The 26,332-nt window shown below is 42.1% G+C and overlaps 1 protein-coding gene across 1 annotated transcript in view; it reads right to left on the reverse strand.

The window, feature by feature from the left end:
* Positions 1–26,332, reverse strand: part of LOC123745284 (uncharacterized) — a 172,502-nt gene that overhangs the window by 108,878 nt on the left and 37,292 nt on the right. The window contains exon 2 of the mRNA XM_069300662.1: positions 9,249–9,323. The gene's annotated coding sequence lies outside the window, so the exon portion shown is untranslated. The remainder of the gene's footprint in view (positions 1–9,248; positions 9,324–26,332) is intronic.

A 26,332-nucleotide genomic window follows, 5' to 3' on the forward strand; every position in this document is an offset into this window, starting at 1 on the left:
ATTTAAAGTTAAACAAAAAAAATGTTTCTTTTTGGGCAGAACATTTACTTGATTGTTACATATGGCGGCTCTGTTGTTGGGTAGTTTATCCTTGAGGTAGCTGCTTGTAGACACGCTGAAATGTCTTAGTTTCTCCTAAACTAATATTTTAGTTTAGAAGGGAAGGGAAGGGAACTAGTGGGGGATAGCGCCAAACCTTTAAGGACTATATGGCACTTGAAAGGGGGGGGGGGTTAGGATAAGGATTTGGGATGGGACGGGGGAGGCGGGGGGGGGGGGGGAAGGAATGGTGCCTAACCACTTGTGGACAGTCGGGGGATTGAACGCCCGACCTGCATGAAGCGAGACCGTCGCTCTACCCTCCAGCCTATTTTAGTTTAGTAAAACACGGTGTTTTTTCGTGATTTTTCCTCATTGACTTTTAGCTTTGCATCATCTATGTGTAATGATGAGGTTAAAAGCCTTCTGACAATTTTTAGGAATATTTAAATGGCCTAACCTTCACTTTCTTCTCTATATGCTCTTTCATTATATCATTGAAATTTTATCAGACTTGCCAGCATACCTGGAGTGTACCTGGAGTGGGTTCTGAGAGTTCTTCTACTCCTCAAACTTCGGGCTGTGGGTTGCCAGGCTCGACTTGTAATACCTTGGTGCAACAAGCCTGTTTATCAAATACCTTTCCAAAGACTGTGTATGTATCTGCTTTTTGGTTTTATGATCCTCTTTGTGGTCTGTTTCGATCCTTTTGTGGTCTTGTGTTGGAGTAATTGTAGAAGGCAGAATCTTCTTGCCCAACCTCAAACCCTCCTAACCTCATCTCAGCTTTACCTCAAGATTAGCTTTGAGCTTTAGGTAAAGCTAAGCTGAAAGAGACAAACCCTTCCTAACCTCATCTTAGCTTCACCACATCCCATCCCAACCCAACCTCAAGCCCTCCATAACCTCACTACCCCCGAGCCTCCGTCCTCATTTAACCCCCCCCCCCATGCCTATCTCACCGGAAACACTCATGCTGATCTCCTCATTACCTTTTAACTACACCTCATTAACTATGCAGCCAATTACGAGCTCCCAAACACAACATAAATTTCTGATGGAGATGTGAGGTTGTTAGTAAGAGGAAAAGGGGCCTCAGAGAGTGTTGGGGGGAGGGAAGAAGGGGCAAGAAGACCAGATGTGGAGAGGGATGATAGAGATGGGGAGGAAAAAAGGGAATGATGGACGGAGAAGATGGAGAGAAGGGAAAAGATTACGATAGGTGTGAACAACGATTAATTTGGGTGAGAGATGGAGAGAATTGGAGGTAGAGAGGGAGAGAAGTGGAGGTAAAGAGGGAGAGAAGTGGAGGTAGAGATAGAGGTAAAGTATACAGGGAGAAGAGAAGGAACAGGAGACTGAGAGAGAGAGAGAGAGAGAGAGAGAGAGAGAGAAATAGGCCTTCGAATCTTCCCGAAGTGGATGCTATTCATGTTTAATTCTCCTTACGCCAGTTTCCTCGGTGTTGCCTCTTCCTCGTCCCTGATTGGTGGAAATTAGCGGATTAGAAATACCTTATCAGATAAAAGCAGTTCAGCATCTTAGTCCCAGTGTGTGTGACGGTGACGCCAGGGGTGGGGGGGGGGGGGTGGGGGGAGAAGCTCAATCGTAAACACTTGAGAGTATTCAGAGTAAACCTCGTGTCTTGAAGCAGACACGAGGTTTAATATATATATATATATATATATATATAGATATATATATATATATATATATATATATATATATATATATATATATATATATATATATATATATATATATATATATATGACAGTGTCAGACCACGGAGGAAAATTGAAACAAGAATTTCCTTAAGTACTTTCGTATATTAATGCATCTTCAGAAGGAGTCTGAAGATGTATTAATATACATCTTCAGAAGATTCACTCCTTCTGAAGATTTATTAATATACGAAAGTACTTAAGGAAATTCCTGTTTCAATTTTCCTCCGTGGTCTGACACTGTCACATTTTTAATCACGTGTTTATTTTCGTGATACACACACACACACACACACACACACACACATATATATATATATATATATATATATATATATATATATATATATATATATATATATATATATATATATATATATATATATATAACTGAAAACTCACACCCCAAGAATATTGGGGTGTGAGTTGCATATTGTCCTGGGGACCATTCAGGCTTGTTCGCATATATATATATATATATATATATATATATATATATATATATATTATATATATATATATATATATATATATATATATATATATATATATATATATGTATATATATATATATATATATATATCAAAGCTTTAATAAAACTTACTGTTTTGTAAATGCTCGGCGGTATTCAGTAAATGATTTCCATAATCAATTTACGACCGTTTGCAGTGTCCGACACGTCGTTATAATTTAGAATAATTAAATATTTTGATAACTAAAAAAACAAAACAGTGCGGAACTAAATATGTGTGATAAAAAAAGAATGTAGTTTAAGCGGTCGTTTATTGCAGGCATTACGACTATAAAAGTGTGGAAATGGGTGAGCATTACTCTTCGGGTCCCTCTCGCAGACGACTGACCCGGAACAGCTAACTCCCAGTGGTAGGAAAACACCCCACGTGAGACACCAGCCTCTTCATTTGTCACTCCGTAAAAAATCCAACCTCCTAACCTAACCAGAAGCGTACGAACCCAACCCACCTAACCTAGGTTATGGAAATAGACAATAGAAGGTTATCTTGAGGTTATCTTGAGATGATTTCGGGGCTTTAGTGTCCCCGCGGCCCGGTCCTCGACCAGGCCTCCACCCCCAGGAAGCAGCCCGTGACAGCTGACTAACACCCAGGTACCTATTTTACTGCTAGGTAACAGGGGCATAGGGTGAAAGAAACTCTGCCCATTGTTTCTCGCCGGCGCCTGGGATCGAACCCAGGACCACAGGATCACAAGTCCAGCGTGCTGTCCGCTCGGCCGACCGGCTCCCTAACCAGAAGCGTACGAACCCAACCCACCTAACCTAGGTTATGGAAATAGACAATAGAAAAAGAGGAAATGTTAACAATATTTTATTTATCTTTTAATATAATATCTGTTATATTAATAACAGATGAAGCAGAGGAACCGATGAACCATAGATATGAAATCCTGATAAAATGTTTATTTTGCTGTAACTGAAAACATGAAACTGAAATTAACTAAACAAGGAGGAATTAAAAACCAACTCCATCACCAATATCAAAAGAATATATAACAAGCTAAATTTAGATTGGGGTAATTATTAAATTACCGGCGGCTGGAAAGGCGGGGCCCAGGAGCTGATGCTTTAACTTGTGGATACAACTAGGCGAGTAATGAACGAGAGAAAGAAAGAGTAGAAACTTATACAGTAATGAGGAGGATGAGGAGACTTTATTAGACACTCAACAGCAAGTAAGGCAGGGCTTGGGAGCTAGTGCACGACCCTGCAACCACATTTGAGTATACACATACATACATACATACGTCAGCGTGTGTACGTGTATAATGTTATAGAGGCTTACGCGAACTGGTACTACCTGCCAACTTACATACAAGGGATGACACGTATAAACATACCACCTTAACTTCCGGCACTACTACCACTACTACCACCATAGCTACCACTGTCGTCACCACCAGCCACCTTCATCATAACCACCACTACCATAATCATCACGATCACCTACAGTCACCATCACTACCCTCACCACAACTAACATTCATACCACCAGTAACAATACTCTCACCACCACTACCACCAGCAGCACCATCACCACCACCACCACCAGCACCACCACCAGCACCACCACCAGCACCACCATCAGCACCACCACCACCACCACCACCACCACCACCACCAGCACCACCACCACCATCAGCACCACCACCAGCACCACCACCAGCACCACCACCACCAGCACCACCCACCACCATCATCATCACTTGCACCGTAAGCCTCCTGTCACCCCAAACATTAATATTTAATACAATTTATACATTCTTGCAGTTCGTTCCCGAGGGAGCCGTGGCGTCAGGCAGCGTGTCGCTGCTCCGGCCTCAGGCTCCCACAGCCTCGCGCAGACATCCTGCTATCATATATATATCACCAGGATTTCATGATTTAGCTTACTACGGAACAGTTAGGAAGAAGGGAGGTGAGTCTCCTCACCTGCTTGGCTATCCTACTCCCTCAAAAAATCAGAGTCCAACTAACTTTATTAGAACTGAAATTTTAATGAATCCACACGTTAAACTGGCAACGAGGTTTTATACACCACGCTGTTATGGTCGAAAAGTCTAGTTCATAGTTCACACTTGTGAACTATTGTTCAGCTTTTGTTTGGAGGAGATTCATCGCACTTCAACTAAAGAACACATTTGACTATAAACAAGCAGAGGATTAATTCAGTTTTAAGAGAACATTTAGAATCACACAAGTAGCTTCAGGTCATTGACAGGACTCCGTGAAGTGTTCCGGGTGTCGGCCCCTGACTGTGGCCGCCCAGGTAGACAAAAGCGACCGAGAGGTCTTTGTCTATCGAGAGCAATTCATTTCTTAAATAAATATTCGTGTTGCGAGGCAGTCAAGGCGTAATTGGCTGCCAATTGTCCCAACACAACTGTCAGTAATTTCTCCACTGGCCTTGACAAGAGAACCGAAGTGCCCCCTGTGGTGGACCGGCACATGTGACTTACAGTCACATTACTGTACCACATGTGTGTGTGTACACATCTCTTTGTGGACAAGTTTTACCCCTAAATCAACACAGCCTTCGTGAATGCAGCTTTCCTCTCGGCTGGTGCTAATTCGCTGACATGGTGACAGCTCCAGGACCCCGCCAGGTGATTGGCTTCGTTGAGCTTGATGAGGAGCGTGATTACTGGTGTTCTGAAAGGTCTCTTGAAATTGTTGCATTCTTGATGACACGTCGGCGGTCTGTGTTTGACGGGGGCACCAGTACCAAGGGTCTGGAGCCGTCGTAAAAGACGACGTGTCTTTTTAATCAGATTTTCCTTCATTTAGGAGAAATGTGACTTTGTCTCAGCTTACGTCATTGTGAGAAGACTGTACTCACCGAGTTGTGCTTGCGGGGGTTGAGCTTCGGCTTTTTGGTCCCGCCTCTGAACTATACAACACACACCTCGTGTGTGTGTATGTGTGCCTGTGCATTGAATATATATATATATATATATATATATATATATATATATATATATATATATGTGTGTGACTTCACAGGCTTCACCTGTGAAGCCCTACGGAGCTAAAGAGCCGGAGGGAGAGGAAAGAAGTGAGGTAAAGAGAGGAGGCGCAGAGAAGAACATAGTGAGAGAATCGTAATGAGGATGAGTGGATTATATTTAGTGCTGAGCGATGGAGTGGACGCGTTCGGTGCCTGACGTAGGAAGTATAAGGTAGCCAAGAAAGTTTCTGTTGTGCGTCTAGTACTTGGCTCGACAGCAGCAGTTGTTAAACTATAATATATATATATATATATATATATATATATATATATATATATATATATATATATATATATATATATATATATGTGTGTGTGTGTGTTTACTAGTTGTGTTTTTGCGGGGGTTGAGCTTTGCTCTTTCGGCCCGCCTCTCAACTGTCAATCAACTGTTTACTAACTACTAACTTACTAACTACTTTTTTTTTTTCCCCACACCACACACACCCCAGGAAGCAGCCCGTGACAGCTGACTAACTCCCAGGTACCTATTTACTGCTAGGTAACAGGGGCACTTAGGGTGAAAGAAACTTTGCCCATTTGTTTCTGCCTCGTGCGGGAATCGAACCCGCGCCACAGAATTACGAGTCCTGCGCTCTATCCACCAGGCTACGAGGCCCCCCTAATATAATGTGTGTGTGTGTGTGTGTGTGTGTGTGTGTGTGTGCCCTCGCACAATGAGTATGCTCCGTTCTGTTTTTGATGGCCAACCCCCCCCCCCTTCCCCCCCCCGAGCGCAACCAGTACTCAGGCTAGGCTTGTGAAAGCGGCGGTCGACTCCAAAGATGCATTTATCAATTACATACTAGAATTTGTTGAATGCATAAACCTTGGCAATTATTGGTATTTGCAGTTCCGTCGTGGTGTCAACGGAACAACCTTGACGTCGGCCCTCCAACAGCCCGCTATCATTGCCTCGTTATCGAGACCCCTCCCCCCCTTAGACGCCCCTGTCACCGCCCCTTACCCCCCCCCCTCTCACTCACCCCTCGACTGTGGAAGACAATAATAAAAACAAAATAAAAACTACCCTCTACCTTCCTTCACTCCCTCCTTTGGTGTTGGGCTTCACACCCATCAACCTCTGCAAGGTCATTAATGCACCAACACAAGCTGTTTGTTGCCTTAGATTCAGCTTCTCGCAACAACAACAACAAAAAGTTCCAAGCAGCACGGACTATAGTGATCCCAAAGTGGACTTAACCTGGCACAGGAGCTGGGCAGTAACTCTCCTTCCCCCCCCCCCCCTAACACTAGCTTTGTTGTTTTATGTTGTTTTAGATTCAGCTACTCGGAAGAAAAAGTTCCAAGTAGCACGGGCTATGGTGAGCCCGTCAACACTAGGTTACTGAGCAGTGTATATATATATATATATATATATATATATATATATATATATATATATATATATATATATATATATATATATATATATATATATATATATATATATATATATATATACACACACACCGAGAAGCAGGTTACACCCCTCAGTGTATAATACCCCTCCCCCCCCCTCCCTTCAGTACGTGTGAGAGTAAGGTACTCACCTAATTGTGCTTGCGGGGGTTGAGCTTTATCTCTTTGGTCTAGTAGGGGTTGAGTGGTGGTGGTGGTGGAGGTGTAGCTGATACCTGTAGTGAGTGAGTTGACAAGTGGGGGGGCGCGGGGGGGGGGAGGGGATGAATATGAGCACAGTAAAGCGGTGGTTGAAGCATTCATCATCTATATCCCCCCGCCCCCCCATTTGTAACTCATCAGTTAGCTATAGTGACCAAACCCATCTGGGACGCTGGCAGAACCATGCAGAAATAATGGTGATGCAAACCAGTGAAAAACAAAACAAAACTGACGAGAGTGGCAACACCTCGACAACACTAACGTCATCACTTCTGACGTCACTATCCATGACGTCACCAGGCAGGCGTGACGTCAGCACTGAACACCATCTAATCCTGAATTATTGTTAAAAATTGTGACGGGATAACACTGTTTATCCGATGCTTATCATCTGTTTATATTCCTGGAATTGTGGTTATCAGAACGTGGAAGTTTACAGGTGTACACAGGTACACCTGTGATACAAATAGGTGAGTCCACCTGTACTCAATTAGGTGAGTACAGGTGGACTCACCTATTTGTATCTATCTACCCGTTTAATGTCCTCACACTCCAGCTTCAGCAAAATAAATAAACAGGATGGGAAATGGAAGGGGGAAAAGGGGGAGGATCGTGAGAGATTTAAAAATTACAAATAAAACTATTTAACAAATAAGTGGAGAGGAAGTGGATAGCAGGAGATGGGAAGATGAATGTGGAGAGGGAGATAGAAGATGGCGCTGACGTAATAAAATAAGAATATTAACATATTATTACAGTGATATTAGATAGCGTTCTTTTATTTATTTAGTAATTTTTCCATCATTATTACTAGTATTATTCTTATAGTTCCTTCATCATGTTGCCACGAGACCTCAGAATGTTTGGTAATATGTTTATTGTTTGTGATGTGTGTCTATGTATGTATTAACACGATGTTCTGAACGGGGTGAGAATAGCTTGAGCTACCTCATCCCTTTGTGTGTATTTTACCTCAATAAACTTATTTCAATTTCAATTTCAATGTTGCCACGATGGCGGCCGTGGAGGCGACCACACGGGCCCGCCGGCCACCTATCCGCTCCCATCCGGTTTGTGAGAGAAAACGGGAAGTGGAATCATCAGCAGAGGGAAATAAGTATAGAACCTTCGATCTCCCCTTTGGAACACCCGTCTTGGAGGGCGCCCCTTTCTTCCTTTTCTGATTAAGTGCTCAATCACTTCCACTTTGCTGCATGAAATTCCATTTAAGTCTAGCAGTGCTGAAATCCAGGCGTCTGTCGGCGTGGCAGCAGACAGCGTATTTTTTTTTTATTTTTATTTTTTTGGGTAGGTCGTATTTACGAAGTCAGGATTTGTTTGTGTGTGTGAGAGATACTCAAACAAAAGTGTTGCTAACTTCTGATTATAGTTTTAAGTCCTCTTTGAGTATATTACTAACTTTGTATTAGTTGTACAGGTTAGTCAACAATCTCGGCAGTTTTACAAATCAGCCAAACCAGTTGTTTGGCTGATTTGTATGTAAACAATGATTGTCATTAAAAAATGAAGCAAGTGGGGGTCGCTGGCAATGAGCCGAGGCTTGGGAGAAACGCTACGTCACTGCCTCCACCAGGTACCACCAGCCCACACGTCCACAGGTACCACCAACCCCACACCAAAGGTACCAACCACCTCCCGCACCACCCACTCACCTCCCACACGTACCTCTGCCACTTCAGTTCCCACCACCATATGTACCACCATCACCACAACACTGAATAGTAGAGGTGGTATTCATCACCTGTATTCATCATCACTATCTTCATCAAGGCCACTACGGCCACACCATTATCCACACAACCATGGTACCATTTCGTCAGCCACTTGCCGGAAATACAGCCTCAACAACGTACCATCACACACACGTATCACTTGGACCATATTTCCTCCCTCTTCAAGTGCAATTTTATTATGCATCCACACAACCGCATGGTTGTGTGGTATCTTCAAAAGCGTTTTAATTTAAAAAATAATATTCGTTATTATTTAACTCTTCTTCTAATTATTATTGTTATTATTTGTGATCTAATTAACAACACCAGTTATATATATATATATATAGATATATATATATATATATATATATATATATATATATATATATATATATATATATATATAATATATATATATATATATATATATAATATTTATATTTATAAAAATAAATGTCTGTCCATAGTTGTAGAAATTGTTCGGTAGGAGCAGGAGGATTTCAATGTCGAGATGGGTCTTCGTGGCTATGTCGCGTCCGTATACCCTCACACAATACTAAAACAAAGACACTTCTCTCCTTACCTTGAGGCGGTAGATTACTTCTTGTCAGGTACAAGTGGTTCTTTCACTCCACGTCACTGGCATCAAGATAGCGACCTGCGCACGATAATAATATGTATAATTAGAAAGCTAATCTTGAGTGCATGAAGTTAATTATATTAAGTAGAAATTGATTTGTGTGTGTGTGTGTGTGTGTGTGTGTGTGTGTGTGTGTGTGTGTGTGTGTGTGTGTGTGTGTACTCACTTAATTGTGCTTGCGGGGGTTGAGCTCTGGCTCTTTGGTCCCGCCTCTCAACCGTCAATCAACAGGTGTATAGGTTCCTGAGCCTACTGGGCTCTATCATATTTACACTTGAAACTGTGTATGGAGTCAGCCTCCAAGGTAAGTGTGTGTGTGTGTGGGTGGGAACTACGTCATATATATGTCATGTAGCTGTGGAGTGGGAGAGTGAGAGAGAGTAATGTATTTAGTAGTTTTTTCTTAAACATGAAATGCATGTTTAATAATAACCACTCACTCACTCACTCACTCACTCACTCACTCACTCACTCACTCACTCACTCACTCACTCACTCACTCTCTCTCTCTCTCTCTCTCTCTCTCTCTCTCTCTCTCTCTCTCTCTCTCTCTCTCTCTCTCTCTCTCTCTCTCTCTCTCTCTCTCTCTCTCTCTCTCTCTCTCACACTCACTCAAACCCCCACACAAGCAGCGCCAACAAAAGGCTATGCCATTTACAACCTAAAACACAATGAAAGCACTTTCACCAGCTCCTGGTGCCCAGGCCAAGGGAGGCCTGACCTCAATTGACACCGCCCAAGTGACTCGATTCGCTCCATATGATCGAAGGAAGTGGTTACAGGAATGACTGACAAGCTGCCGGTCGTGAGTCACTATCTTCCTCCAGCTCTGCCTGAGTCGAATTGCTTGTTTTGCTTCGTGCCTTGAGAGGCTCGGTATGGCGGAGGGTTACGTGACTCTTGGCTCGTAGCGCAATCGGTAGAAAATCGTATAATTGGAGTGTTTTTACAGAGCCAACGTAGTTGTTATTGATTATAGCAGTCAACGTTGCTGTCAGCAAGAGTGACTGCGTGTGGATTAGGTTTGGGTTAGGCTGGGATTGGTTACCTTACATAAGCTAACAAGTTTTGTGTTTGTTAATAGGTTAGGTTAGGTTGGGCTGCGTTAGCTAAGGTTTAGGATAGGTTGGATAAAGTAAAATCAGCATAAATGTCATATGTCGTTTTATTTAAAGATATATTCGGAGCCTGGAAGCGATATCTTGAGGTTATCTTGAGATGATTTTGGGGCTTTTTAGTGTCCCCGCGGCTCGGTCCTCGACCAGGCCTCCACCCCCAAGGAAGCAGCCCGTGACAGCTGACTAACACCCAGGTACCTATTTTACTGCTAGGTTACTGTGGCATAGGGTGAAAGAAACTAAGCCCATTGTTTCTCGCCTGCGCCTGGGATCGAACCCAGGACCACATGATCACAAGTCCAGCGTGCTGTCCGCTCGGCCGACCGGCTCCCGACCACGATGGGCGTGGTGGCATCGCTGGTTCTGTTTACAGAGCGAATGAACCGAACGCTATACTCTGACACCGCTTCGATACCCAACACGTGACACAGCTACGTTACCCAACACGTGACACCGCTACGATACCCAACACGTGACACCGCTACGATACCCGACACGTGACACAGCTACGATACCCGACCCGTGACACAGCTACGATACCCGACACGTGACGCAGCTACGCTACCCGACCCGTGACACCGCTACGATACCCGACCCGTGACACAGCTACGATACCCGACCCGTGACACAGCTACGATACCCGACACGTGACGCAACTACGATACCCGACACGTGACACCGCTACGATACACGTGACACAGCTACGATACCCGACCCATGGCACAGCTACGATACACGTGACACCGCCCTCTAGACTGGCGTCGTACCACGTGAACCTAACGCCAATCATATTTACCTCATTAAATAATATTGACGAGTTGAAAACCTCAACCCGTGATGTTTCCGGTGATAGGCAAGTTCTCATTGACCCTGAGATAAGCAGCATTATCTCTGTTATCGTCACGAAGAGAGAGAGAGATTATTAATGCAAGCGTCCACAATACCTATCATCTGTACGTGCACAATAACCTCTGTAAACGTGTGCTGGGTGTGGATTTTTATCACAGCTACGTCCTGATTTCATTGTTTATTTATGAGATGTAAACAATATGGAGATTAATTTATATGGAGATGGAGATCAGGCCTTGGCTTCGTGGCCGAGTGGACAGCGCTTTGGGAGTCGTGCTCCTAAGAGTTCGATAGTCCGATAGGATGCGATTCCGGGCCGAGGCAGAAATAGTGCACAACGTTTCTTTCACCTGATGGCCTCTGTTCACCTAGCAAGGAAAATGGGCCGGGAGTCAGTACATTAGACAACCGACGGTTAGCAAGGCGGGGTCCAAGAGCTAGTTCATCTCACTCATGTCCCTGACACCGTTGGTGACCCGTAGTCATGTCTCCTGGGTGGAGATGAGACTCTTGACTGACCCTGATAGTGGGGCACCCGTCCAAAGAGAGAGAGAGAGAGAGAGAGAGAGAGAGAGAGAGAGAGAGAGAGAGAGAGAGGGAGAGGGAGAGGGAGAGAGAGAGCACGGCAGAGGTTGTCCTGCTTACGGATGTGGTTAGCCTTGAGGCTGGCCTTCCTGTGGTGCGTAATATGCACGGTATGGTGACTGCGTGTGGTCACGCTCCTCAAACCTCAAGGTATACATTTTGCCTTATTACACACACACTCACATGCGCACACACACTCACATGCACACACACTCACATGAAACTAGGGGGAGGAAATAGGAGGTCAGACACTGGATACCGAATGGGAGAGGATGACCTTCACGGAACGAACAGAGAGAAAGATCTAGGAGTTGATATCACGCCAAACCTGTCTCCTGAAGCCCACATCAAAAGAAGAACATCGGCGGCGTATGCGAGGCTGGCTAACATCAGAACTGCCTTCAGAAACCTGTGTAAAGAATCTTTCAGAACCTTGTATACGACGTATGTAAGGTCAATCCTGGAGTATGCGGCCCCAGCATGGAGCCCGTACCTTGTAAAGCACAACACGAAACTGGAAAAAGGTCAGAGGTATGCCACTAGGCTAGTCCTAGAACTAAGAGGTATAAGTTACGAGGAAAGGCTGCGTGAACTGCACCTCATGTTGCTGGAAGACAGAAGAGCTCAGGGAGGCATGATCACCACATACAAAATTCTCAAGGGAATTGACAGGGTTGACAAGAATGAATTTTTTAACAAGTGTGGTACACGCACTAGGGGACACAGGTGGAAGCTGAGTACCCAAATGAGCCACAGAGACATTAGAAAGAACTTTTTCAGTGTCAGAGTGGTTAGTAAATGAAATACATTAGGCAGTGATGTGGTGGAGGCTGACCTCATGCACAGTTTCAAGTGTAGATATGATAGAGCCCAATAGGCTCAGGAATCTGTACATCACTCGATTGACGGTTGAAAGGCGGGACCAAAGAGCCAAAGCTCAACCCCCGCAAGCGCAAGTCGGTGAGTACACACGTGTTATGGAAACGATCGCTGGTGCAGTGATCAGCGTACCAGTACTGTTGATGGGGAGACCTCTCTAGGCCGGGGTTCGATTCCTCTTAGGGGTTATAGAGTTAATGTACTTTACCTCTTACCTCATTATATATAATATATATATATATATATAGAATATATAGAGGTGTTAAAACACCCGGTGGTTGAGCACTTGTGTAGCGTACATGTAAGGAAATATTCTACTAAAGACACAACTTCGATTTACAATAACTCCTGTGAACCTGGAAATGCATCAGAATTAATATGGAGGCTCGAGTATCAAGAATTTGCTTCTTACATATTTACTTTATTATTTCAATTGATTTGACATTGAAAATACAATTTTATCAAGTGGAAATTGTTAATTGATGGATTCACCTTCCCAAAGAATATCCTAAAATTGCCAATTTTTTTCTTTTTTTATGCCCTATGCAACAATATATATCTAATAGAACTCCTCTTGTCAATATATGAAAAAAAATATAGAAATAGGGTGATGTACAAGTTTATTTTAACTAACAATTAGCAGAAATTTAAGCTGTAAAAAAAGAATTGCATTCACGCCACTGAGAAATTAGTTTTTGGTAAAATATTAACATTCTCTCCTATTTATGGCTAAATTTCCTATTTCCACAATTGTTAAAATAAAACAAAATACAAATTACAATCAGCATAAGAGGCAGCTTTGTGAGGCCTGCCTCTTGGTCTGGAGATAATATTTATTTACTTACTACAAAGGTACTTATTTACTTCAATCAGTTTAGAGCCTCGGATCTACTAGGCCCCGGGCTCATTATGCCTGTGATAAAGAGAGCTTGTAGTTTTTACGTGTTATTCCATGTATCGGTCAATAGCTACTGGAATTGATTAATTATTCATTGTTCTCTATCGAGCGAAGCCCGTTGGGCACGCCTGCAAAGAGCCATGTTATGAGCCTCATTCACAGAACCGCCTCAGACCCACACACACACACACACACACACACACACACACACACACACACACACACACACACACACACACACACACACACACACACACACACACACACACACACACACACACACACACATAAGCACAGTATGACACACATTCGCTGAACGTAAATTTCAACTTTTGCGAGGATCATTGGAGGGGATCGAACAGGCGTCCCGGGTCACCCCCAGGTGCACGTCTGTAAGTAATTTTATTGAGTTAATAAAATACATCCCAATAGGATAGAGTAGCTTAGGCTATTCCTCCCCTCCCGCGCGGAAGGTAAACTAGTGCATATATCCGCCTGCAGGTGGTTTTGAGTGGAGTCGTATGCGGTATACAAAGCATTAGTAACAGCTGCCACTCTCCAGTTATGATAATCCACACAGTTACATCGTTACATAGCGACATACAGCTGCCGCTGATTGTCACTTTGGGGGAAAATGTTGTTTTACAAACACAAATTATTCGCAGTGATGACGTACTCCCGCCTGTTAAGTTAAGTTAAGGGAGTACGTCATCACTGCGGATAATCTACCATCACTGCGGTGGTAGATTCGTAGATTCCTTCAACGAATCTACCACCACCCAACTTGTGTTGTGTCACTTGTGGTGGTCGTCAGGGGCTCCTGCAACCCGGCCTCATCAACATAGGCCAAATGCTCGTCATGCCAGCCGCCAAAGCCTATTGTTTATGTATGAAAAACGTTTTACACTTCACAGAAGACGATCTCTGTTCGAGTAGCAACGCTGGAAATGCTTCACCCACGTACTGCAAATGCAAATAATGGCAAATAGAACCTAAACATCTAACCTAACCTAACCTACGACTAACAATACATAGAACTCTGATATGTAATAATTATAATAAATATTTCAGAAAATAGCCTACTTTTAACATACGATACGTTAAAATTTATAAATGCGTCTTCAGGGTGGGCCGCTGCTTTAACGAGCATATCATAAAACATATATATATATATATATATATATATATATATATATATATATATATATATATATATATATATATATATATATGTATATATATATATATATGTATATATATAATATGTATTCAAATGATAAACCTGATTATTTATAAACTGATATAAAATGAACATTTTATATGGCGTCAGTGTCAACAACAGGGACATCACAAGTCTGGCATCAACCCAGTAATTGGCTCCAAAGCGTCAGGACTGAATTTTACCGATGGTATTGTGCAGGTGTTTGAGAGCAAGAGTTATCGAAATATAGAGTCAAGAGAAGGATCAAGTAGAAGGGAGAAGAGATCATGTGTGTTGCCTGGTCGTCTGGAGAGTGTGTAGGAGAAAATCAATGAGTTGTTCGTGATAAAGTAGGCTGTCAATTTGTTTGTATAGTATAGTTTTCCAATAAAACATTGAGGGCAGAAATGTTTAGGCTATCATGCAGGGCTTTTACTGGTGTTGAAAGCTTTCCAGAGAGTGTTGAGTATCCATCTTGGAGCTATGTTCTGAATTCTCTCGAGTTTTAGATGGAAATGAACATAAACATTTAGATGGGAATGAACATAATATTTCATGTTTTGTGGCTTAAACCTGGACTAGATGAAATAGTTGGCCACATAATCCGAATGCACTCGGGGGCATGGGGGTTGATTGAGTTCATTCTTGTGAACAAGAATACTTGCATAATAGACAAAACCCAAGATTCAAGAAGATTACAAATTCTTGAGGCAATTCACATAAGAATAGAGCGACCTAGCATGAACACCCAAATCACGGAACTATTTACTCTACCCACCATGAGAGTAAGGACAAGACAAGAACATATCGATGCCAACACAGAAGACAATGTCCAACATAACAGGCCAATTACACTGGATTAATCTTTGTGTTTAGATAGGAGATGCCTCGTATGGGCCAATAAGCCTTCTGCAGCCCCTATGTTTATCCCTTATGTATCCCCCCATGTTTTTCACCTTCATTGTATTATCACCTGACCTAATGCGGGTATAAAATCAACTAGTATTGTAAGATCTGTTCACTTGAGAATGAACCATGGAGGTTCGAAACGTCGTGCAAATTATACAAATAAGTGTAATACACTCTATAGTAAATCACTTCTTTTCTTCACCTTAAAAGTACGAAAATGAGTTTTGGAGAACTCCTATTCCAATTAAGCCCTGATGCTAAGAAAATAGTTAGAGGGATAGAAGCCCTAAACCAGAAAATAATAAATACAGAATATGCGGTCATATTCAATGAAACATGTTTGAAAGAAAACCTGCTGCCAGTATACACCAATATATATATATATATATATATATATATATATATATATATATATATATATATATATATATATATATATATATATATATATATATATATATATATATATATATGAGAGATCCTCTCTCTCTTTCTCTAGTCAGTCTGGTGTTGACAAAGGCTTTAACAGGCCGAAACGTTCACCTCTCTTTCCCATTTCTTTGTGGTTTTTCCACATATATATATATATATATATATATATATATATATATATATTGTGACGATAATCTCCTTCAAGAGATTGAGCCTGCTCTTCCCTCCAAAAATACGTCGCTACAAATATATAAAACTACTATGGAAGAAATGTCCAACAACGACAACAACATCTCCAAGGTTTGCCAGAGAGCAAAACGTATGCAGCCAGGAACACCTGCTCCACCTCAAACCGCCAAACTACCTGTCTTGTTGCTGGCTCCTCGCTGATTGGCCGCCGGTCTAGCTGCAACTGCACTCCACCCACCATACTACTTGATGTCTGGGGCCGCCACGACCTCAGTCTTCAGAATATTCAGTGCTTTCATACGGTTAACACGTCTTCTTGGTAGACTAAGCTGTGGCTTACGTGTACTAAGAGAGGTGATAGCTTAAAGCCAATATTCCTGCACCTCTCATTTTATTGTATATTGCACAGCTTGTTATTGTTCATTTGTCTTAACGTAACTTTTCACTTTGTCATTCGATTATTCTTATTATTTTGATTTGATTGATTTTATTATACGAATTTGTATGTCCATTTTATTCATGTTTTGATTTCTTTAGCGTAATTAAAATTCCATTGTTAAAATTTACTTGTGTTTTGTGTCTTCTCCTTACCTTACCACAGACGAAGTTCCAGATTTTCTATTTTTTTTTTATTCTATGTGACGAGGCCATACCCCTAGCTTTGAACAGCCGAACACCAACGCGTTACCGTCACAATATATATATATATATATATATATATATATATATATATATATATATATATATATATATATATATATATATATATATATATATATATATAAATAACAAGGGAGCAAAACACACACACACACACATACACAGCTGCATCGTATCCACTCGCACAAGTGTAATCAAGGGAGGTAACTGCGATATAAACCCGGTTATTGATGCACTCTTCTTTAATTATTGCCCATTCTGACTTGACTCTGGCAACGCAGGTATTGCGACGCGCCGTCCTCGTTGTTTTATGAACCGTCACAAGCAACGACAGATTTACGCGGGATCAAATTTAGTAACGTTAGAACTGGCAGAATATATTTTTCCTTGCCCGACATCATTAACTTTAGGGGAAATGTGTCGTTGTTAAATTTTATTATTACGGGGGAAGATATTTTGGAGGTAGTGTTAGGTTGTATATGAGAATATACAGTAATCTGTCTCCCCTTCTCCTCCTCTTTCTCTTCTTCCCCCTCCTCCTCTTTCTCTTCTTCCCCCTCCTCCTTCTTCTCTTCTTCCTCGTCGTACTCCTGCTCATGATCCTTCTTAATCTAGATAAATGGGGTTTAACTAGATGTTTTAAGGCCTAGTTTTAATTGGGATATTATTCATGGTTGGTGTAATAGCCGTTTTGGTTGTGAATGGTTGTTTAGTATATTGTTATGTTTCGTTCAGGTTATGTGTGTGTGTGTGTACTTGATGTGCTTGCATGGTTGCATTGTTTGCTCAGTGCAACGAGGAAAGTTTTCTAGTCTTTCCTGCCATGGTGATATTTATAATTTGTTAGGAACTTCTCCATCTAATTTATTCCATTTATTTACGATTCTTTCAACGAAGACGTTTTTATGATATCTCTATGCCTCATCTAAGCCTCTGCTTGACATCTATGTTCTTCCGTTTTGCTGTTCCTCTCTTTTTTAAAGATTGATTCCTGGTCTACTTTGTCATTTCCTCCTAGGATCTGGTATGTCACTCCCTCCCCCACCTTCCCCCCGTTGTAGTTCTCTCAGTCTTTCTTCTTAGCTCAATCTCCTCAATTCAGGAGCGAGCCTTGTCGCGTATCTTTGGATTTTCTCAAGTAGGTCTTATATGGTGTTCGGAAGTTTCTTTGACCAAGTTCTTGAAGGGTATCCGGACGTTGGGCAGTTTGTTATATGCCACAGACCAACGAATCGCTATCCTACTGATATGTGTCTGTGCCTCAGGCGCTATCCTACTGATATGTGTCTGTGCCTCAGGCGCTATCCTACTGATATGTGTCTGTGTCTCAGGCGCTATCCTACTGATATGTGTCTGTGCCTCAGGCGCTATCCTGCTGATATGTCTGTGCCTCAGGCGGCATATCTGTGTGATGTTCACAGCCAAGTCTTTCTCCTTTACTGATGCAGGAAGCTGCCGCGGCCTTTTTATATTCTCAGCTGCGGTGGGGAACTATACTCACTTCTGGTCCTTGTCCTCATAACCTTGGTTTTCGTTCAAATGTACAATATTTTATCAATTCTGTGAATGCCTGTCTATTGATTCAAATATAAAGTCTGACCCCCAAGTGTAATGAATCATTAGACTTGTGTCTTGAAGGTAATCACTGGAATAGTACACGTTACCTTGTCAGGATTAAATAAATGTTTATTTTTATTAGTAATTTGGATTGCTCTCTCTTTCTCTGTCTCTGTCTCTGTCTCTCTCTCTCTTTCTCTCTCTCTCTCTCTCTCTCTCTCTCTCTCTCTCTCTCTCTCTCTCTCTCTCTTCTCTCTCTCTCTCTCTCTCTCTCTCTCTCTCTCTCTCTCTCTCTCTCTCTCTCTCTCTCTCTCTCTCTCTCTCTCTCTCTCTCTCTCTCCTGAAGTAATCACACTGTCTTCTCCCGTTATCCCTGGCGCGAGACTGAGTCCCCTCCAGCAACACTGCTGGGACATTAAGACAATAAAGTTCTTTCAAGTTGTGTCTGAACCATTAAGACGGGATTTACATTATATTCCAGGAAGTTATGAGTAATATAAGGAGGATCTGAACCACTAAGGGGAGGAAGAGGAGGAGGAGTAGGTGGATGAGGCAGGAGAAGTAGGAGGAGAAGAAGGATATATTATGAGAAAATATGATGGCAATAGGTTGGATTTTATTGAGTGTGTATGTGTGTAAAAACCACATTTGAAGAATTAGGGAATGCTGAACGCGTTTTCGGCTAAAATCGCCGTCATTATAGCAAGATAGAGAATGACCTCACTCTCTCTTATCAAGCTCTGATGGAGATTTGAGCCGAAAACGCATTCAGCATTCTTTAATTCTTCAAATGTCGTTTTTTTACGATATGACCTTCTGGGGGGTCAAGAAAACTCTTGACCTCCTGAAGGATTCGAACCCAGTCAGTCAGGGCCTACTTGCCCTTCCTTGGCATGTTCTGTTCTATAACCCCCACCACTCAACAGCTCTCAAGACCTTATTTGTCACAGATATTTTATAAAATCACTTCAACATGCTAGGGGCCGCATGAACATCAATTGTGCCTCAAACTTGAAAGCTTTGACGCAGAAATGAGATGAAGTGAGAATTGGTACACACACGACAAGACATTAATCATCAACATAAACGATTCTTCGCGGCAGGGGATCGTATTCCAGGGACCATAGGATTAAGGACTTGCCCGAAACGCTACGCGTACTAGTGGCTGTACAAGAATGTAACAACTCTTGTATATATCTAAAAAAAAAAAAAAAAAAAAAAAAAAAAACATCAACTTTTATGAAATGACGTGACACGAGTCACAGGTCACACGACTCTATAGCCATTGATGACATGACTTGTGACAATAGGTGACAATATATTTTCACGATAGGTGACACCACCATTGGTTACACAACTTTTATCATGCTGTAGCGTCTTACGCCCATGACAATCATCAAGGGAATTTCTTTATGATAATTTTTCACGTTTCCTGAATCCGATGTCGATATTACAATTTGAAGGAGTTTAGGAATTTAATTAAAGTTTTCATAAAAGGAAAAACTAATGTGCTCTTTATTGCAGTAGTTTAGGAATTTCATTAAAGTGCTTTATTATATCTTATTTCTGATTTCACTACTGAGGTGTGTCTAGCGATTTATAAAAAAAATGGTTTTAATGTGTCTTAGGTTGTCTTACGTGAACGTTAAAGTTTATATGATCTGGACGAAGCACTACGAGATTGTGTATAACCATCATAACCTAAGATTGTGAAGCTTCAGAGCTCATAAACTGTTTATTAAATGTAAGCAAATGCACCGTGATTGTTGAAAGATGTACAGGTTTCTTTAGAAAACCTGTATAGTTAAGTTGCATAAAATAGTTAACCTGTATAAATAAGTTCCTCACATGCTTATTGCATGCACAAATCCACAAGGGCCGTGATGAGGGTTCGAACCTACGTCCTAGAGGATCGTAGACGCGTCCGAGAAGATCCCCAGATTTGTTCATTTGATGCACCACGCTGTTGTGATTTCTGTGTGTAATGCTTATTGAATCTTGGTCCTGTTCTGTAAATTCGTAGAGCTTTTATATTCATTGAAAACAACAAGTGCCTCCCACCATCATGGTGGGAGGAGTCGAAATGTACAACAGTAGGATATATATATATATATATATATATATATATATATATATATATATATATATATATATATATATATATATATATATATATATATGTATATATATATATTATAAACAAAACTGAAAATCATGTTCAAACACATAAGTCAAAACACAATAAAATGGAAAAAATGATTCAACTTTTATTGTGAATTTAATATAGGGTGCGAGATTTTTTTAATTAATGTGTGAAACACTACTGTGTATGAACCTAGGAATGTTCAATCTGGTATTAAATACTCTATATCTCTCCATTATGTTCATAATATAAATGGTTGGAAATAATAATCTACACACACGCGCGCGCGCGCACGCACACAAACACAATTGCACCTCATGTCGCTGGAAGACAAGAGCTTGGAGAGACATGATCACCATATACAAAATTCTCACGGGAATTGACAGGGTAGACAAGGATGGATAATTTAACACGGGTGGTACACGCACAAGGGGACACAGGTGGAAGCTGAGTACCCAAATGAGCCACAGAGACATTAGAAAGAACTTTTTTTTAGTGTCAGAGTAGTTAATAAATGGAATGCATTAGGAAGTGATGTGGTGGAGGTTGACTCCATACACAGTTTAAAATGTAGATATGAAAGAGCCCAGTAGGCTCAGGAACCTGTACATCAGTTAATTGACGGTTGAGAGGCGGAAAAAAAAAGAGTCAAAGCTCAACCCCCTCAAGCACAACTAGGTGAGTACACACACACACACACACACACACACACACACACACACACACACACAGGTGCTGAGTAGACAACACTCGGAGGTCTTACCCCAAAGAACCCCGGTTCGATTCCCGGCGGAGGCAGAAACAGAGTTTCTTTCACCCTGATGCGGCTGTTCACCTAACAATAAATAAGTACCTGGTGAGTTAGACAGCTGCTATCCAAGGGAATCTGTGTGTGTGTGTGTGTGTGCTAGAAATATATGTTGTAGACATATTAGAGGACAAATAGATTAGTTAGAAAGGCGGGGTCCAAGAACTAATAAACTCGATTCTGCAGTCACAAACAGCAAATACACACACGCACATACAACCGCATGCACACGTTCACGTTGCAACCCGTTCTCGCACTTGCTTACAGTCAATATTAGCTTATTTAATAATTGCATATGTGACATACTAATTGATTGTGAATATTTTAGTTTACCTTGAAAAGCTTCATAGAAAACACCGACCTCACCTAACCTTCTTAGTATGTTAAGATAAGCATCTTATTGCTTCTTATTTACAATTATTACTTAACCTATCAACATGTACACATGCACAGTTATATGTCTACCACTGTCAGTGTGTGTCTCTCTCTTTCTCTCTCTCTCTCTCTCTCTCTCTCTCTCTCTCTCTCTCTCTCTCTCTCTCTCTCTCTCTCTCTCTCTCTCTCTCTCTCTCTCTCTCTCTCTCTCTCTCTCTCTCACAGCATTAATTGTCCCGTCCGCACCTCAGTTTTTGGCATCGATAACCCTTAATATCGCCTTTGGGACCAATATCTCAAGAGAGGCTGCCGTCTTTCGTCCCAAATTGCGACGACTTTCCCAAGGCTGGTTGTGGCTAAGTTGTAGTGCGGGTCCAAAATGGTTGTTGTGGTTGTTGGGATTGTGTTGTGGTTTTGACTTGACGGTGCGGGGCACATTTACCACCTTGACTGTGGTTGCTATTGGTTACAGTAGTTTTTGGAGGTTGTGATTGTGGTGGTGGGGGGTGGGGGTTAGAGTTGTAATTTTAAGTTGTTGTGGGGCAAATAATTTAATTGTGGTTGAGAAATGTGATTGCGATTTGGATATATTGTTGTTTTTATGGTTATATTGTTTTTTTATGGTTATATTGTTATCATGGGGGGTTGTAGTTGATGTGTGTAGTTGTAGTTTGTCATGGTTCTTGTTGTGGGTTGTGATGGAGGTGGAGGTTGTATGGCAAGAGTTGTGAACTGTGATTGAATGGTTGAAATTGTAGTCGGTTGCGAGTTGGTTTAGGGTTAGTTTAATTGGTTGTATTATTGAACTGGAGGTTATTTCAGCTGGTTACTGTTATGGGTTGTGGTAGGAAAGGTTATATATAACTGATTAGTGGCTGCGGGGTTTTGTGAGAATATGAGAGGCAGAACAAGATATAAACCGGAAATGTAATTATTATTTTTTTTAAGGAATCTTAAGTGTTTTGCTAGACGGCAACTTTCTAAGTGTGTCTCACTTAACTTTGACTTGTCTCATTCTCTTTGTCTCATCTTTCTTCTGCCTGTTCTCCTTCGTTCTCTCATACGTAGTTACTTTTTTTTTACCTTTCTCATATGTACTTTCATTAAATTTATTTTATTCTTTTGTTCCCTTTGTCTCTACTTTTGATGAGTTTCGTACGGAGAATTGCTCTGTACCCATTGTTGGAAATGTGCGTAGAGTTGGTGTTGATATATTTTCTCACTCTTGCAACAAAAACACATTTTATTCCCTCAGTTCTTGTCTCTTTCCTGTTTCTTACTTCCCTCTTCCCATTCTCTCTTAGTCTCCCTCTTTCTCTTTCCTCCTCTTCACCCTTTCCACCTTCCACTCTCCTTCCTGTTCCTCCACCCTCCCACATCGGTTATTCCCTCCTCTTCCATCTCAATCCGTACCGGGAACAAAATTAATTGTGTTTCTCCTTATTCATCTTCTCTATTCTCTTACGTTTTTTTTATCTCATTATCTTAAATCCTATATACATTTTTTATCTCATTATCTTAAATCCTATATACTTCTGTTTTCTCACCTCTCGCCCTGTTCCTTGTCCCGATTATCCTCTTCTCCGTCTTATCCTACTTGTCCTTCTCTTCCTGTCTTTCTTGCTCCTCCGCTTCCTTTCCTCCTCCTCCTCTTCCTAATCCTAATCCTAATCTTCCTACCTTTTTTTACCAACCCCATGCGCGGTCAATACATTTCAATCACAATTCCAGTCACTTGGGCTGGCTGCCTTGTCACACACACACACACACACACACACACACACACACACACACACACACACACACACACACACACACACACACACACACACACATGATACACAGCCTCACTTCGCAGGCACATATAAATAGAATATCAATAGGATGCTCTGCACTGGCAAACGTTGCAACATCATTCAGAAACGTAAATAAAGAGGCATTAAGATCACTGTCCACCGCCTGCGTGAGGCTACTATATCGCCTTATCGTCGAACTCCAACTTCAAAAATCACATAAGGAAACCTCGAACATCTAGAGAAGTTTGCAACAAAGCTCGTCTCAGACTTACTTCGGATGGAATGTGAAGAAAGTGAACAAAGAATGAACAAAACTGAACCTAATGTTTCTAAAAGAGAGAGAGAGAGAGAGAGAGAGAGAGAGAGAGAGAGAGAGAGAGAGAGAGAGAGAGAGAGAGAGAGAGAGAGAGAGAGAGAGAGAGAGAGAGAGAGTGAGAGAGAGAGAAATGTTCAAGGAATATCAGTTGAACAAGGAGCATGGATAAAACTTTTTCAACATCTATGTGGCTCAACTGTTTCTCAAGCTTGAGAAATAGATATATCTATTTCATATCCTTATTCCCTTTGGTGTGACTCTTCTTGTTGTAGGGGAGTCAAACTGAGAATTAAAAACCTATCCCAAAGGCTCATGTGGAACCTAAGGCCAGAAGGAACCATTTATCCATCAATCCCTGTCAATCCTCACACACTTGTGCCCTCCACGGCCCATCCATCGTTCCCGTCACAAATCACTCGCCTCGTTTGACCATAACTCCGGCTAGTGTCTGTCAACGGTGACGGAAGGTTCAAGCCCGGGCCCCCAATCTCCGATTGACGGAGATTAAGTCACGGGCATGAATAACCCGAAAGACCCCCCTCCCACTAACCAAGCACAAAACACTCCCTCATTCCCCCCGACTGATTGATTGATGAAGATTAAGCCACCCCAAGAGGTGGCACGGGCATGAATAGCCCGTAGTCACGACCCCTTATGAATATACTCCAGTCACGTCTGCCACTGGTTCTTCGTCTTTCCAGAGAATATAATAAATCTTCCACAATCTCTCTTCATAATGAAAGTTTCTGATTCCTGGAATTTACTTTATTCTTCTCTGTTTATACGTTCCAGTAGGTTTATATATTTCTGCTGACATACATACGTGATAATATTAACTTTCAGTGATTGTACATGTAATAATGATTATAATACTGTTATTATGTTGCAAGAGCAAGAAGCCGATTCCGTTCTTAGGTACTCAAGGAAGTCGTGCTCAGGTACTCAAGGAGCCCGTGCTCAGGTACTCAAGGAGCCCGTCCTCAGGTACTCAAGGAGCCCGTCCTCAGGTACTCAAGGAGCCCGTCCTCAGGTACTCAAGGAGCCCGTGCTCAGGTACTCAAGGAGCCCGTCCTCAGGTACTCAAGGAGCCCGTGCTCAGGTACTCAAGGAGCCCGTCCTCAGGTACTCAAGGAGCCCGTGCTCAGGTACTCAAGGAGCCCGTCCTCAGGTACTCAAGGAGCCCGTGCTCAGGTACTCAAGGAGCCCGTCCTCAGGTACTCAAGGAGCCCGTGCTCAGGTACTCAAGGAGCCCGTCCTCAGGTACTCAAGGAGCCCGTCCTCAGGTACTCAAGGAGCCCGTCCTCAGGTACTCAAGGAGCCCGTGCTCAGGTACTCAAGGAGCCCGTCCTCAGGTACTCAAGGAGCCCGTCCTCAGGTACTCAAGGAGCCCGTCCTCAGGTACTCAAGGAGCCCGTCCTCAGGTACTCAAGGAGCCCGTGCTCAGGTACTCAAGAAGCCCGTCCTTAGGTACTCAAGAAGCCCGTCCTCAGGTACTCAAGGAGACCGTGCTCAGGTACTCAAGGAGCCCGTGCTCAGGTACTCAAGGAAGTCGTGCTCAGGTACTCAAGGAGGAGCAGTGCTTCTAAGTCCCTCTCGTCTCACCACAAGTATTATTTTCGCTACTGTATACACGAGGTACTTTTCTAGTTGGGAGTTCGAAGTTTGAAATGCACAAGTGCTAACAGGCGCAGACGGGAATTTTGTCCGAACATCAACTTGGTGTCTTCATTACTGAACTACCCTGCGGCTGGTACTTTCTCAGGCACGAATTCTTCTTCTCGGAAACTTAGTGTTCTTAGGTTTAAAAAAAAAAGGAATTAAGGATTGTACTTAGATGGGGTTTAAGAGATTAAGTGCATATGAATCTAGGAGGATACAAGGAGTGTCGGCCGTGTGTGTGTGTGTGTGTGTGTGTGTGTGTGTGTGTGTGTGTGTGTGTGTGTGTGTGTGTGTGTGTGTGTGTGTGTGTGTGTGTGTGTATGTGTGTGTGTGTATGTGTGTGTGTGTGTATTCACCTAGTTGTGTTTGCGGGAGTTGAGCTTTGCTCTTTCGGCCCGCCTCTCAATTGTCAATCAACTGTTTACTAACTACTTTTTTTACCACACCACCCACACGTCGACAAGTGTGTGTGTGTGTGTGTGTGTGTGTGTGTGTGTGTGTGTGTGTGTGTGTGTGTGTGTGTGTGTGTGTGTGTGTATGTGTATGTGTGCGCGTGCGTGCGTGCGCAGTGATACAGCACTAGTGCTTGGCCGCCATGTTTGTTTACACTGGGAAGGTTGTGTTTGCCTCCCTCACAGGTAAGAAGTCTACCT

The sequence above is a fragment of the Procambarus clarkii genome, chromosome 44 (genome assembly GCF_040958095.1).
Source record: "Procambarus clarkii isolate CNS0578487 chromosome 44, FALCON_Pclarkii_2.0, whole genome shotgun sequence".
Lineage (NCBI taxonomy): Eukaryota > Metazoa > Arthropoda > Malacostraca > Decapoda > Cambaridae > Procambarus > Procambarus clarkii.